At 35.6% G+C, this 17198-nt stretch overlaps 1 long non-coding RNA gene across 1 annotated transcript; it reads left to right on the top strand.

Moving 5' to 3' along the window:
• Positions 1-14378: 14378 nt before the first annotated feature.
• On the top strand, positions 14379-16567 carry LOC119473357. The gene is made up of 3 exons (XR_005202565.1): positions 14379-14451; positions 14574-14681; positions 16459-16567. It is a non-coding gene; the product is annotated as an uncharacterized LOC119473357 (long non-coding RNA).
• Positions 16568-17198: the final 631 nt, after the last annotated feature.

Raw genomic sequence — 17198 nt, forward strand, 5'->3', positions numbered from 1 at the left:
TACTAAAAACAATTCTATTTATTGCCTTAAATTTAAATTTAACTGCAGGGCCTGGGTGGATTTTTTGGGCTTATTCTAACAACCCTACTAGTGGCAGTTGTTAGAGTTAATTAGTATTTGTAATTACATACATTTATTATGTAATAAATAATATAAAATGCATTTACAGTATAATAAATGCTATTAGATACATATATAATATATACTATTTACATACTTATATATTGTATTCTACTGTTGTATTATTACCATAATGTTACCTTTACATACTTATAAAATGTACTATTTACATACTTATATAATGTATTCTACTGTTGTATTATTTACATACTATTATTACCTCTGCATATTTATATAATGTATTATAATACAATTTTACTATTTATATATTATATTTACATACTTACATGATGTACTATTTACAAACTTATGTAATGCATTATTATACTATTTACATACTGTTGCATTTACATACTTAAATAATGTACTATTTACATATTTGCATAATGTATTACTATACCATTGTACTGTTTACATACTATTACATTTACATATGTACTATTTACATACTTATATATTATTGTGCTATTTACATACTATTACTTTTACATACTCATACTATTTACATTCTTATGTATATATCATTAAATAATTTTATACAATTTATATTAACATACATACCATGTAGAAAGAGTGCTGCTCAAAGCAACCATAGCCAAGTACCTAGCAAGATGCATGGTAAATTTCTTACTTCTGACTTTGACATACTATGTCATGTGATCTCTTATTTAATTGAAACTTCAATGTCTTTGCAGCTGAACAGAAAGAAAAAAAGAATGAAAACCAAAAGCTACAATAATGTTCTTTGTAAAATATAATATTAAAAATTCTTCTATTGTTATATATTCAGCTTAAGGGAGACATAATTTAGTGATTCAAACTGTAGACAACAGAGCATCATTTTATAGACAAACACCAATGACATTACAATGTAGGTTAGCTGTGAAGTCATCATTTCCATTTACCAAAACATCTCCAAAGTGCTCTATTAAAAGACTTTAGCAATCTCAATCTCCAGGAATTTGATTTCTCCTCATAAGTAAACGAAAGAGAATAATTTATGATTACTGAAGCTTATTCTTCAAAATGCCAATAAAGCCGGCATACATTCTGTGGAGAATGAGGTACTTAGCAACAGGATGTAAACAACTGCACAGTTAGAGGTCCCTCACTCCTTCCCAAGGAGAGAAGCTCTTAAAACCAACCTCCGTGAGATAAACCGTGTCTTATACTATAGCCTGTTTCACAGCCTCTATGTGGTCTCATCACTGACAATCTCCTAAATTATTCAAACATCTCCATTTTTCAAGAAAACCCTGGCAGCCTCTTTTCTTTAAACTCTTTAAATACATGCATAAAAATGGATTTCATCTTCAGGGACACACCCTGAGCAAAGCCATGTACTCTTCAATATGTGCTATTTGGAAAAAAAGTCTGGCACATAGTAGGGTCTTTAAGTCACCTTTGTAAGGGCAAGGGCCTAGGTTTACTTTGTTTGCCTATTGCTTTTATTGTAAACACTGCCACTACAATTTAAGAATGTGTGAATGCATAAAAAAGTAAGATAATAATTAAAGTGAATAAACAAATTGATCATTACCTACACATACACGCAGATATAATGGTCAAATATACATACGTACTATACAATATAGACATCATTTAGACACACACACACACACACACACACACACACACATACACATGCACACACACACATCATTCAGTTACTATTGAAATTGCCTCTGTACCATAATTTTTTTAACCTCAAAGCATGTGATTAGAGTAAGCAGTTGGATTCCTAGTCTGTATCCCTAGTTCTCAGAAATTTCCCTGCAAGATTCAGCTTAGGAAGTAACTTAGAAAAATAGACTGAGAAGTGGGGAGAATTTTATCTACCTCACGGAACTAGCACTAATCTGTTCACCCTCTACAGACATGGTTCTAACTATGGCCAAATAAGCCAAGCTGTTACACCGACTGAGTAAGATGAATGCTTGCCTGTTTCTTGATGGAGAAACAGGCACAGTCAAACCAAACCAAGGAATAAACATCGAAGCTTTCCCGTATCTCCAACGACTGAAATAGTTATTTAGGTGTATTAGTGTATTAGTCCACTTTGCATTGCTACAGAAGAATACCTGAGGCTGGATGATTTATAAAGACAGCTTTACTTGACTCGCTGTTCTGCAGGTTATAGAAGCATGGTGTCAGTATCTGCTTGGCTTCTAGTGAAGCCTCATGAAGCTTTTCCTCATGGCAGAAGGCAGAGGGGGAGCTGGTGTGTCACATGGCTGGAGGGAGGTGGGAAGAGAGAGACAGAGAGAGAGAGTTGGTCCAAGAGTCTTTTTCACAACCAGATCTTGAAGTAACTCATTACCACTGGGAGGACACACAGCCATTCATGAGGAAAGCTTTCCCATGACCCAAACACCTCCTGCCAGGCTTCACCTCCCACACTGGGAATCACATGAGATATGGAGGGGCCAAACATCCAAAAACTCTATCACTAGGCTTAGGGTTTTGCTTTTGCTCTGCTCTGACAGATAATGATGACAGAATTGCACTCAAGCAGATGGCTAGATTTTGAATATATCAAAGAAACAACATTCCTGAGACCTGAGAGGAATTTATCCCATCTTAGGTCATCAAGAAAAGAGCACTGGATGAATTGCCCAGTCTCATGACAAAGTGTTAAAACATCAGCTGTGCATTAGGTAAGTTACCGAATTTCATTGGGCCTAGTCATTACTCTATAGAAAGATAGAGATAATAAGCAATTATTCATTTTACTTCCAGCTGTAACTTTAAATTTAAGTGCTGAGAGATTTTCTGCATTAAAAAAAAAAAAAGTGAGCTGCTTCTAATACCAAGATTAAATCTCAATTATTGCCAACTTTAATCTTGCTTAAGCAAACATACATAAACTATAGCTACCTCTGGATGGACAAAAAAGGAAACTCATGTGGCTTTACTCATGAAGTCTCTATTATGGTGAAAAAATGAGGCTCAGAACAAGCCTCATTTGGGACCTGATTGCATAGTCCATGTTTATTTCCCCTAAACCAAATGGCAAATTTTAAATAATTGCCTTGACATTTTTCTGTAATAATGCTATAGCTTAACAAAATGATACAATGATAGTAAGTAATCATTAAGCCTCAAAGAGCCATTTATAACAATGTTTAAGGCAAATGTCTCCTAAAATTTTACAGTTTAGTAAATTTTTTAGGATATTAAGCTAAGAGTATTACATAATAATGCTTATTTCAACCAAAAGTTTGCATTAAAGCAAGGTGATGCTATCTAATCAGATGGTGGTGTTTAACCCTCTGTTCTTTCTCTCTTACTTAGTTAATAATATGATTATAGGATTGACAAAGTTGTGCGTTTTCTAAAACTGATCTGCTTTTAAATATTGAAATATATAGATGCTGTCTTTCCCGTTCAAAGTAGAAAAATTCCACAGATCCCAGATAGGGATACAGTATCCCCAGATTTTCCATGATTATCTGGATATGATTTTCAATAATGACTGTGCAAACCACTAACTAAATTTCAGTTAATTTTTCTTTTGTCATACATTCTGTCAATATATTCACAAACCTAGAAAATCAAAATAAATGCTCTTATTGAGAACATTTGCCCTGTATTTGAACTATAAAATATGATAATTGAGAAAAATGTACAATATCCAGTCATTTGAAAGGCATGACATTTATTTTAGAAGCAAAACAACAGATAAAAATTTTACTTCTGGTGTTCCTGATTTCAACTCTAGGAAGGGGCGCTCAGACATAGAATGGCTCCATTCAAACTAACTTAAACTCACAACATTTTAGACGCTTTGAACTGTATATCACTATCTAAAGTTATATCATGTATAGATGTGTTTATTTATTTGTTATCTTTTACTTCCACAGGGTCTGTACTCCATAAGATAAGCTGACAGGTTGGCCACATCTATTTTTGTGGCCAAATCATCAAACAGAAACTAGTACATAACAGCCACTTAACTGTTGTTTGAATCAATGAATGAATCAATGAATGAATGACATCAGATAATTTTAAGTACTGTGAGCCACAGAAAATTGGTTTATTTGACTTTAGGCAAAAAAAAAAGAAAAAAAAGGCAGAGTATAGCTAATACTCCTTAGGCCAGCAGTGTCTAATAGAACGTTCTGTAATGTTAGGGATGATTTACATTTGTGCTGTCCAATATGGTAACCACTAGCCACATATGGCTATCAAATACTTAATATAAGCAGCAAAAAATTTAATTTAATTCCATTTAATTGATCAAAATTTAACTTAAAATTGCTACATGTGAATAATGACTATTGTATTGGGAATAAAATATTGTATTGCATTGAGTAAGTTTGGCAACTCACTCTATCTTCGTTCCATACCCATTCCAAAAAAGTCGTAAAAAGGAAAATGGTCCTGTTTCATAGCTCTCCATTTCCTAATTCCCCACAATTCAGATAACTAATTATTCTGTTCATTATCAGGTCTTTTTAGTCCATGCCTTACAACCTTCCCTACTAATCTGACTCAGATCTAAGTTTTAATTATGTAGCCCAGGGATGCTCCCTGGCATCTGTCTCTGCCAAAGGTCACCCCAATTCTCCCTCTGTGCTGTAATTGTCCTATCACACATTTATCTTTCTTACTAGACCCAAGATCCTCCAGTAGAGTGGTTAGGCATTGTTTGTCACTGTTTCACAAGTGTCTAATGTGTAGAGTGTAGTGGTTGAACAATAAGTGTTCAATGAATAACAGGAAGAAGAGGGTGATGCAGCAGATCAGCTTGCCTGTGAGTCCCATCTGGGTTTTTTTTCTTTTGCCTCTGAGACCCTGAACTACTTGTTGTCTCCTGTTCTGTCAAGGCTTTCAAGTTCTTGACATATAAACCTGCTCTTCTTAGAATCCGAAGTCCTATACTGGTCAAATTCCCAATGGAGACCATTCCTGTGAGTGTCAGTCAATCATTTAAAATTTTATCCAAACTCACTACATCAGATTTCATTTATGGTACTGGGAAGATGTAATCAATATGATAGACAAGGTGCTAGCACTCACAAAGCGGACTTTCTAATTGGAAAGAAAGGATGTCAAATAATGACATACATGAACAAGAAGTTTCTGTTAACGTAAGCACCAAGAAAGAAAAAAAACTGGACGATATAAGAGAAAGGGGGAAAGGCACATTGAAGAGGGTGTAGAAAGTTCTAAAATAGTTGGAATCACTGGAGAGAAAGAAAAGACTCTTCTTAGTTGTATATCTAAGCCCAGGTGGTCATTGAGAGTAAACACCTCTGCCCTTGTATTAATTTTACAATTAAATTGTAAAATTAATTATAATCTGCATTTCTCATAAAAAGATCCTTTTTCTGTATCTCTCAGAAAAATTTACTCAATTCCCTTTCATCTGACGGCATTTGAGTCCTTACATTGTTCTTCATGCCACTTATGCATTTATCTCAGAAGGTACTTAAAAAATTCTTTCACGATTTTTATTATAGTACAGTACCCTAAACTTTTCAGAGCCTTGAAGCCATCGTTCTTTGATTAAGCTCTTATTCCAGGCCAAAGCTGCCTGTGAGTTCGACTTGCCAATGGGCAAGTTGGGAATTGTATGTCCTGGAAGCACACATGCCCATATACTGTCCTCAAGCCAGGGGGAAATGCTGAATTAGGAGCCTTCCTTCCTTTGACTTTGCTGGCACTGGTCCACAAATCTTATTGCAAGCGAATTTATTTCTCTCATTCTTTCCCAGTTCACCTTATTATTTCAACCTTTTTTGTTTTCCTCAACAGCTGCAGTTAGTCTTATGATTATGTTTCTTTCATTAAAAGCCTATACTTAACAAAACCCGGGGTCCTTTGTAATTAGCATGTTGCAAACAATTCAGAGGAACACTGTGGTTAGGGCATGCATCTTTTATAAAGAGATATTTTTTATTGTAAACTGCTAATTTTGCTAATTTCTTTTCAGTACTTTAAAACGTAATTTTTACAGCCCAGTGGGTCAAAAAAAAACCAAGTTCTTAAGAAAATTAATGACTACTAAAAGGAGAGAGTGTACACACCACTCTTCCAATGTCTCCATTCCTTAATTTTAAAAGAGTTCTAGGATTGGTTTTGGCCTCATGTGTCTTATTTCCCCATGAAAGAAGTCTTTATTTGGCTTGAGAGAATGGGAATTTTATTTTTCTGTTCTTCTTAAAGCTATTATGATGACGATCAGTAGCCTCTTCCAAGTGGTCTGTACTCATCTCTTTCTCTGATAGTTAAGGTGCTAGAGGGTAGTGCAATACTGGAATATCCAGAGAAGTCCTCCTGGAACATCCAGGGACACACTTAGGATATTGTAAAGAGGCTCTGCCACTAATTATTTATGCAGGAGCCTAACAAACATCCCACAGAGGAAAGCAACAAAGTAGATCAGACCACAGACTCTGGTTCTAAGTTTTCTGGGTTCAAATTCTAGGTCTGCTACTTACACAATCCTTTAGTAAAATTTTTAACCTCTTTGGATCTAGTTTTTTAATCTGTAAAATAGGAGTTATCAAAATAGAACATACTTCATATATGTGTTATGAGTGAGAACTGGATGAGTAAAGTACAGGTTAGAAAAGTGCTTAGAACAGCTCCTGACACATTATAAGTTCCATATAAGTGACATTATTAAAGGATCATTCAAACATATCATTAACACATTCAGTCAAGTTCTGTATATGTGGTATATGCAAACTAAAGCACGAGCTAACAAAAGGTCAGTAGAAATCTTGCATATAGTCAAGTTATGCACTGTGCATCACTGATAACTGCTCATGTCCTCTTCCATAACCTAAGCATTGCCATTGGGAAACTGAAATTTTCTGAGTCCCATTTATGAAGCAAGGAAGCAGCATAGATAGGGCAAACATGTTACATACACACAAATATGTTGCTCTCCTCCCACTCACCTTATCCCCTGGCCCATTGCAGTCATTATAAAAGGATCAGGCACTCACTCCTGCAGAGCCAGGACAAAGCCACAGGCCCCTATTTTACTTTCTATGCTAGACAGCCAGGATGGTGAAACCTGTCTGTAGAAGCTGGTCTACATTATTACTGAGGTCCCTTCCTGCTTCAAAATGCTGAATCTAAGATTATAATTAGGACTTGAAAATGCAGTTTCAGTTGATCTTTTTGGGAAATTAAAGCACAAGAATGTACTATGATTGCAGAAAAACTTGACCAACACTCAAAAGACACAAACCCATCAGGACTGCCTTCAAAACCACCTTGGCATTGAAAATTTGCCCCTATGGTATGTATGCTTTCCTCCAGAGTGATTCAGGAACAATGAACATTTAACTTCTTGAATAACTTTATTGATGGAGGCGTCCTACCTTCTGAAGTAGCACAATATGTATTTGGATAAGTCTTTCTATTAGAGCACTCTTTTATTAGAAAGAGTTGGCCTCTATTGCTCCTTAATAGACCTTCCAGATTAATATAAATTATGGTTGAATTTACTAAGTTACACATAGTTGTAGCCAGATCTTTGTTCACTCTGATTTCTCATCATCAAATTAACCACTCACTGGCCTTTACATGTTATTCTAATGGTACAAGTATTTCTTTTTAATTCCTCACTATTTTAGTTGCCCTACTTTGAATACTATTTAATGTGTTGATTATGTCATCTAAAGCTCATAGTCCTTCTCATCTATACTTGGTAAAGACCTTGTTTCTTTTTTTTTTGTCTCATCATAACATGGACTGATTTGGGTGAGAACTGCTGTGTTGTCCACTTGGTTTCTTTTGGTTTGTTTGAGACAAAGTCTCGCTCCATTGCCCAGGCTGGAGTGCAGTGGCATGATCTCAGTTCATTGCAACTTTCACCTCCCAGGTTTAAGCAATTCTCATGCCTCAGCCTCCCGAGTAGCTGGGATTACAGTCGCGCGCCACCATGCCTGGCTAATTCTTTGTATTTTTAGTAGAGACGGGGTTTCACCATGTTGACCAGGCTGGTCTCGAACTCCTACCTCAAGTGATCCGCACACCTTGGCCTCCTAAACTGCTGAGATTACAGACATGAGACACTGTGCCTGGTCCACTTGCTTTCTCAAAAGAACAATTCGAACAATTAAATGATCCTAGTCTCCAGGAACATTTTCAAAATGTTTGTTGAGAACTGAAGAAAGCCATCTGTAGCAAACATGGGACTCATGTAGCAGAAGGGTCTACTGTGGTGAGTGCGGGCATTGAACAACATAGAGGTGCTTAGCTCTTTGCTTAACACAAGGCTTTGTGCTGGTTTATGATGGGGATCTAGAACCATTTATAAAATACTTAGTTTCCTTTTTCTCTTGGGAACTACCTGTAGACATAGGGTTGTTTATAAATGGAATTAAAAATATTATGTACCAATAAGTAATATGGATATTACTACTAGGTCTCTATTACTGCTTCTACTACTGATACCATTTATAATTAAAGAATCTTTGACCAATGCCAGCTTTATATTAAGGGCTTCGTATTTATGTTTTTATTTAATATATCAAATTTTTTAGATAAATAGTATTCACTTTTACCATAAAACAAAAAAATAGACAAAACTACGATTCAGGTGTAAAATGAGTTTGTAACTTCACCCATAATCATTTGGCAGGGGAAATGTTTTGGGCAAATTTTGCTGAGAAGGGGATATTGTTGAAAGCAAGGTTTTAAAATACTGGCAATTAACTCAAGGATGTAATGAAGTTTTATCTGACTTCAAAGTCTGAGCGCCACAGAGCCTGTAGCCATTATAGTTACTTCTTTCTGTAATTCCAGATTACTCAAAAGTACAAAAAACAGAGAAAAGATAAATGGCTTTAGGGCCTAAGTGATGGAGTTATTAGGAGGTTCATGGTGCTTAACTAGCCAGTGAATCCAGTGCAATTTAGACATTACTGAAATTTTAAAAACACGTATGACAAAAGTGCCTGAGTCTTTTCAAAGGGAGCTAAGCTGTTTCATTTACTCTTTGTTCCTTTTGATGATGATCTTGTCCTCATCTTCCCATCTCATTGAAAGACATCATTTCCCCAATCTGTGTTGCCACATAAAGCTCTGTGCACATGTTGTTTAGAAATCTTCAAAGTTTGTGGATAATCATAGTCCCATACATTCATATATGCCTTCTGTATAATTATACTGACTTAGCGAGAATTCAGACTTAATCCAGGAATAGAAGAAAACCCTATGTGCAAAGATACATTTGCCAGGCATTCATATGGCAATTTTAATGAGTCTGAAAAAAAGTTTACTGCTTAAAATATTTTCAACATGATTGAACCTAGGATTTTTCAAATGACATCAGTAAAGAAGCAAGCATTTTTTTTTTCCTGCACGTGTGCATGTATGTTTATTTGTGTCTCATGTATCATTTGTGTGGGATTTGTAGTACTTTCTAAAATATCGTCTTATCTTTCCAAATAAATTGCAAGCAGAGACATCTAATGTGGTAATTGTTTTAACAATAAGCAAATTCTGCCACTATAACAGGAAATTCAATTTTCCAATGACAAAGACTTGCAGACCATTAAGATATGAGAGACAACTTCCCAAGAAGTCACTCTAAGATTGGATAGGATGACTGGATTCCCCAGGTCAAAGGGGCATTTCCAGTGATCTTCAGTAAAGTGATCCTATTCATGATGAAGGAATCAGCATCATTAACTTATGTTGATGATGATATCAGGATAGGCTTGGCGCTATTGATGAAGGGAATGAAAGAGAAGGCTGGAAGGGGCACCACTACCACATCTGACCAGTATACAAAAATCTCCTCTGTATTACTGCCAAGTCTCCACATGAGCTTCTCATTCAGAGAAGAGCTAATGTATTAAATATTTTTCACTAGTTTCCCATTAACTTAATCAATAAAACAAAGCCAATCTTTAACGACCATTTCATTGCATGATCTACTCCTGTTTTTCACCACTAACTGTCATTTATTGGAGGCTCTGTATGATAAAACTAAGCTTAGCATTCTGTTTGACTGACAAGTTATATAGACTAGGAGTTTGATCCCTGACATTCAAAGGAACAAGTGCGTGGAAAAACTGTAGTTTGTAATCACCAAAACTCATGTTCAAGGCTCAGCTCTTCCTGGAGAGTCACTCTGTACCTCGGTTTCCTCACTTGTGAGATCTGGAAATTATACCCATCTCACAGGATGGCTGTGCTGATTCAACAAAACCACCACTGTAATATGTTCTGTTCTATGCCTGGTACAGCATTGGTTCTCTCTAAATGTCACCCTCCTCCTTTTCTCTAGAGTTTACTTTCTATGAATTTAAGAAAGAAAATGATACAGAAAAATGGAAAACAAAATACTGAAACATCTTAATTTTAATTTTTAAAACTGTAAAATAATTTATATGTAGATAGGAAAAAAGAAAATCAAAACTTGAGGATTATGCCAATGTACCAGAACAATGATTTTTGGCAAGACGGAAGTTCTTTCTAAAAGCATTGAAACTATGCCTTATATTTGAAAACTCAGTGAGAAAGCAGACTATTGCTTTAAAGTAGAAGTTCATAATATTCTTTGTAAGAATTGAATGAGAGAGAGAGAGAGAGAGAGAGAGAGAATCTTCATGCAGTCTCGCAATTCAGGTCAGAGACTCAAGATGGCAGTCAACTTCTGAGCCAAGTGCCAGACCATATTTAAATAAAACTGTCCAATACTGTGTTGAACCAAACAGATTTCATGATGGTTGCTCTAGTACAAATCTCTAAATCATTCCCTTTTTCTCCTTTTTAAAAAATTAATTTTAAAGTTGACTTCTTTGGTGTATAGTTGATGCTATCTTGACAAACAAAATGTGGGGAATATGAGCCTGATATTCTACTCCAATGTTATTATTTTGATAACACAAATAGACATCATGCTCACCTTAGTGCCTAATAACTCTCCAATAGTAATAAGTATTTTCTGAAAAGTGATTATGTATGTACATATATGTGTGTATATACAAGCCACACTAATAAAAAAAACCCAATATGTATACAAAATAATACACACATATCTATGTCATAGGTTCAGACACAGATCTCCATATATTATTATTAGTGCCACTTGACATGTAAAGAAGCTGGAAATCTCAGAACATCAGTGTATTGGCAAAGATCACACAACCAAACTATCTCATGATATTTTCATACACTGCTCTGCTTTGGGTCTCTTTGAGAGATGATAACCTGCTGACTGCCATTCATTTTCAGCTCAGTTTATTCTATGACAGTTGTCTCCAATAGGCATTGTTGAATAAATCGGAGATTTATTCAGCTGTAATTGTAATAGCTTAAAAAGTAATGCAGTGTTTCCAATTTGATTAGCACCAATGAGATTACCGTCTGTGAATAAATTAAATATGCTTACACTTTCTTATGTATCAATTGTCTATCTCAACTTTAAGAAGCCAACATAAACAAAGTCCCTGTACCTATAAGTAGAACTGTACTCAATTCATAACCCACTTGGAACCAAACCTGGCTATATAGCATCATTTTCATGCAAATGTCAATCACAAGGTAATGTAATACGCTTGTGTTGAATTCCTACTGTGTGAGACATGTATTACAAACTTACATCAATTACCTTTGACTCACAGTAAATGACAGTAAGGGGGGGGGGAAATGCAGTTTCTCTGTAAATTCCAGATGAAAATATTTAGGGCTCACAGAGATTAACATTCTCACCAAAGGATGAAAGTTAGTGGAGAAATAAGATTTAAATGTAAATATCTTGACTTCAAATCAGATGTATTCCATTTTCTTTACTGTATTCTTATATATGTTTTAGTAAGCCAGATATGGCCGATATTGATTGTCATAGTGCTATGGTTTCAAGCTTATATTACCTCTTTTTTGGTTGTTTTTTACCTGGTCATCATCTGAGTTACTTGAGCAGATTGGCATTTTTCTCTTTTTTACTGTCCTATAGTAGCAGACACAACTAATAATACATAAATCATCTTGCAATGCTAGAGGGAATTACTGTTTATACGAAGCACATTTAATCGGCTCTAAAAATTGGAATATTAATAAATGAAAATAACCATGCCTCAATTTAGGTCAGATCTGTGTATATCCTATTTATATGCTTCCTACAAAAAGAACACAACTATAGTCTCTTTTCTATTCCTAAAGGAAATCTTAAATCTTGCAAATGTTCAGATGTTAAGATCTATTAATTTTTTTTTAATGTCTGACAAAATCTTATAGCTGAATGTAAGTTGCATTTTGTGTGATTTAATTACCATTCAGGTGATCAGGAAATTCCACTGAGAGGAATACATAAAATGAAAACTAGAGACGGCTTTTAATATTGATTCCAAGCTAAATCTTAGTAAAGGATAATTTTGCTTTTTGATACCAGAAGCAACAGTTTAGTCGAATCTCTATCTAAATAGAAATTTAATAGTGTTTATTTCATGCTCATATGGTCAGATTTTTGGTCCAATTTGTTTGTAATGAGTTAGAGTAACTGATATGCTAATCAATGTTAGTTAATTAAAAGTGGAGTTTCCATTTAGTTACAAAATGCGTTAGGGTGTTGAGCATATTGCATGCTAGATGACCTGATTCACATATTTGAACTCCTAAAATGAGAAGGAGTGGTAGAAAATCTTTTTGATGTGTTGCCAGAAGTGACACTCAGATCCTTCTGGAAACAGATTTAGCCTGAGGATGGAAGGTTTGAATTCTAATACTTGCTTCACTGCCTTTTCACTCTGAAGCTTGAGTATCACCTCTTAAATCTTCAAAAACTCAAATTTCCAAGAGCAAAAAAAAAAAAAAAAAATGCAATAGGATTAGACTATGTCTAGGCACACTTTCTTGTGATTCCATGTTCAAAATTCAAAAGTAACTTTGGGGGTTGACTCTCTGCTCAGCCATTTTCTAGCTCTGTAATTTTAGACAAAATCCTTAATCTTTTTATCTTTGTAGTTGTGATGTAGTGAGGAAAACCATGGTACTCACATGGCACTCATGTGAAATAAAGGTCATTGTGGTGATGAAAAAAAAAAAGATAATGATGGACCAAGACATAAGAAGGAAGGAGATCAGCAAGGCAAGGAAATGGCGAAGAGGGAAAAAGAGGAGTGTTTCAAAGGAAGAAATGCCAGAGTGTATGGATTTTACAGATATTATAAAATTATATCAAACTCCTAAAATGTAAGTAGATTTAAAAAAATAACAAAGAAAAAATCTATAAGTGTAGGCACTGAAACATACTCTAGTAAAACTTTTAGCAAAACTTTGTTTCATGCTTGTCTAAGTTTTAAGAAAAGATCAGTTAAACAAAATTATCAACAGAAAGTAGAAACCCTCAAAGATTTCAGAATATTAGCATGTACAATGAGTCTTCAAGATTATTCCCCAGATATTTATTTTTGCTTCTTTATTTTTGAATCTTTTTGCAGGTAGGGAATGGAGGTTTGGAAACTGTAGAGGACTAGTGTTCTGTGGACCAAACTTGAGGAAGCAATGCAGTGAAGATTTGTATCCTAGTCACCGGGGTGGAATCTCATTCCTACCAATTTAACTATGTCACTTAAATTAACCTTGTGTGACTGGGAGTGACAAGGATCATTCCTGTTTTGAATACTATCTGCTTTGTTTTGAAAGTGAGGAACAATACAGGTAGAGCTATCAGATTGGGATAATGACTGAAATTGATGATGATGATGATAGGCTTGGTTACAGGCACTCCAGGGAAGCATTGGCTTCCTCCTGTGGAACCACAAAACAGAGGAAACTGTGCATCTTCTCCCATTCACTATTTGAAATCCATTTGTTGTAAAACATCAAAGACTGATTCCCATATGTGGAACATTGTGGAAGCAATTTGTTGTTGTTGATTGCTTCCTCCTTAGAACAGAGTTACAAGAAAGCAGGATTGAAAGCTAAAGGGAGCTTGATGCCCCAGATGAAGGAATCTGAAATAAGATTGAGGGGGTGGGCAGGATACACTTCCTGAGGTTAATGCTATTAGAAGTTAACTAATTCTTTCTGGAGGATGGATATCATTTGCAGTAAAGCATCTGCCAACTGTTATAAAATATCAGGATATCTGGACCTGTCATTGAAACAAACCAATAAGAACAGGCCATTTCCTGCAGGGGGCATGATTAAAACCAGAGCCATTTTCACAGATAATCCATTTATAAATCATGGTAATAAAATGGCCATCATGACAGCAGCTCAGTGACATTTTTTTCACAAGCTCAGCTGTATCCAGGCAACCAACACATCTTAACTCACATAAAAAGAAAGGCAGCCTGAGGTTCCAGGAGTCAAGGAGAAGATCCACTGCCTGGTTCTTTTTTCCCATGAGGAAAGGTGATGGACTGATGGCTATAGGAACTTTGTATGACCCTAATTACTGCAGTTTGCTTTATGTGCATGTCAGAATCAATAGACATCAGGAATTTAGATGTTTCTTAACTCTTTTCTCATTCTAGGAACTGATAAGTGGGGAATTCTGAGGACCAACTTTGATCCATAACTTATTATGAGAGGTTCAACTGATCGGCGGGAACTGGAGTAAGGAATACATAGCAGAAATCCAGGTATTCTTTATTCAGCTCTTTACATGTGTAATTGAAAATTAATATTGGCTCTGATATTATTGAGAAAAAGTTTTAATGTGCGCCATTATAACAACTATCATGAGTCAATCTCAGAAAAATGTGTCTCTTGTAGCCCAGATGAGAGACAAGTGTTCTCTTTGCACTCTTCTGGGATTTTGTCATGCAATTTATACATGCAAACTTTTGATGACTGAAACTGCCTTAACTCAAAAGGGATTTAAATACTTAAAATAAAAATACATTCTGTCAAAGACTGTTCTCCTTTTTATGTAAATCACTATAGCACAAATTTGTATAACTACTATTAATTCATTAACTAAATGACCTACTTTAATGGTAAAGCCAAATATCATGTAATAAATTATTAAATTGAAATTTGAAGGTATTTATGTCTATGTATGTGTACATATGAGTATACGTCAAATGATATTAACCTAAACCATCCATCAATGGGACTAATAATCCTTACCCAGCTAAATGAAATGAAGGTGAAAGTATAAAGGGCATACTACTATGTTCATGGAAACTTTTTGCTGGGATATTAATGTTAGGAAAGCAGGAGCCTAGGAAGGCCAGAGTGACACCATTTTAAAATCAAATCATCTTAAAACTGGCAATGCACAGTCTTTGCTAATCATGGCCCGTAGTCCTAAGATGTTTTTACCTAAGGAATCAGCTTGGTAACGTCTGTAAGGATAAACTCCTACAAAAACAGAAGCCCAAATGTCTCAATTCCCATAACAATATATGCTTTCAAGGTAATTATAGTTACAATTTAATGTACTTACATGCTAACATGTCACAGATAGTTTTCTTTAAATCAATAAAATAATAAATTCTGTCATGCTATCAGCCCACCCACATGTAGGTACAGCGTAGTTTATTCTTTACATAGACAAGACTCCTATATAAGAAAAACTTCAAACAAAGATAGTGAGTTCCTCCACTTGCTTTCTGAGGACAATCTACCCAGTAATGGAGTAGCTTTCAAGAAACTATCTCTTTTCACTGTGAAGCATTCCTCTTCTTGCTTTCTGAGTATGCTTTACTCTGTAATAGAGTAGCTTTCTATGAGCTCTCTCTTCTTTCTACGACTCACCTTGAATTCCTTTCTGCAAGAACATGCTCCTGGGGGCTGCATCAAGACTCCTTCTCTGGTTACATTAATATTAGCATTATTGTGATGGCAGATGCTGTCAGGCTCTGCCTATGTTTCCATGATTCCTTTTACACTGTTTTCACATGTCCGTTCCATGTATACCTTTATTCACAACAGCTGGCACGTGTGCTTCTTAGTAGGCAGCCTTCCCTCAGGCTATCAGTAGCTAATTTGCCTTAATACATGGAGACCTTCAAATTTCTGGGGCAGCTATCAAATAAGTGATGGATATAGCCAGTTTTCTTGCCATCTGTTTGGGATAATTCCATTATTTCCAGGGAGCTAGTTTACCTGCAAACCTGTGTATCATCTATGCTTTCTCCAGAGATCACTGTGGGACTGAACCAACATTTACCTCCCTGACACTTTGTTTGATATCACACTCTTGTGTGGCCGTCTTTTCTTCCCCCATTCCCTATCTCTTACCATGTTTAAGAAAATGATTCTTGATTTATTTGTATTACATGGATCCTTTTCCTGGTACCTACTTCTAAGGAACTCGACTTAATATACCTGGAAAAAAGATGAATGTGGTTAGGACGTGAATGGGAATTGAACTTAGGGTGGGATAAAGGACTGGTCATATTTCATGCATAGGACCTAGGAATCGTTAAATAGCCAGAAATGCAGTCCAGGTGAAAGTGTCACATGGGAGATACCTAGAAGGACAAAGATCGTGAAGTAGATGGAAATAACCACTTTGATTAAAATGTAAGTAAATAATCCACAATTCACAGTGGTAAAAATATTTAGACTTGATTGAGGCTAATGTGTTAGGTTCTGTACTCTGTTATGCTAAGAGATTTTGTGCATTTTTCCCTCTCATTCAGCATATATGGCATTGAGGTAGAAGCCATTATTTTTTTCCATTTTATAGATGTGGAAACAATGGCTTAACAATGTTTTGCAACTTACCTATGTTCACATAGTTGTGGACCTGCGATTTGTGCCTATATCTGTCAAACACCAAATATTATAAGCTTAACTACTATACTGTAGGATCTGCTTACCAGCCTAAAGTTGTTCCTGAAGAAGAATCAATCAAGACAGGTAAGTTTAGAAACATGGCTGATATGATCAAGTTGATTTGATAACTGCTTGCAGCAAACTGCATTTTAGTGCACGTCCCTGTGTTTCTTGCATGTGTCTTTGAGTGCACGGAGACACAGTAAGCAGGGCTCATACCTGTTGTTGTAGGAGACTTTTGTCTTTGCTCTCAGTAAATGTCCCCTCACCTCCCACCGGTACTGCCCTACCTTCTAAGCCTCAGCAATGTTAAATGCTATATTCAAGGTCACAGAGCTAATAAAAGCAAGTTTGTTTTCTGACTCTTAACC

The sequence above is a fragment of the Cebus imitator genome, unplaced genomic scaffold (genome assembly GCF_001604975.1).
Source record: "Cebus imitator isolate Cc_AM_T3 unplaced genomic scaffold, Cebus_imitator-1.0 Scaffold151, whole genome shotgun sequence".
Classification (NCBI taxonomy): Eukaryota; Metazoa; Chordata; class Mammalia; order Primates; family Cebidae; genus Cebus; species Cebus imitator.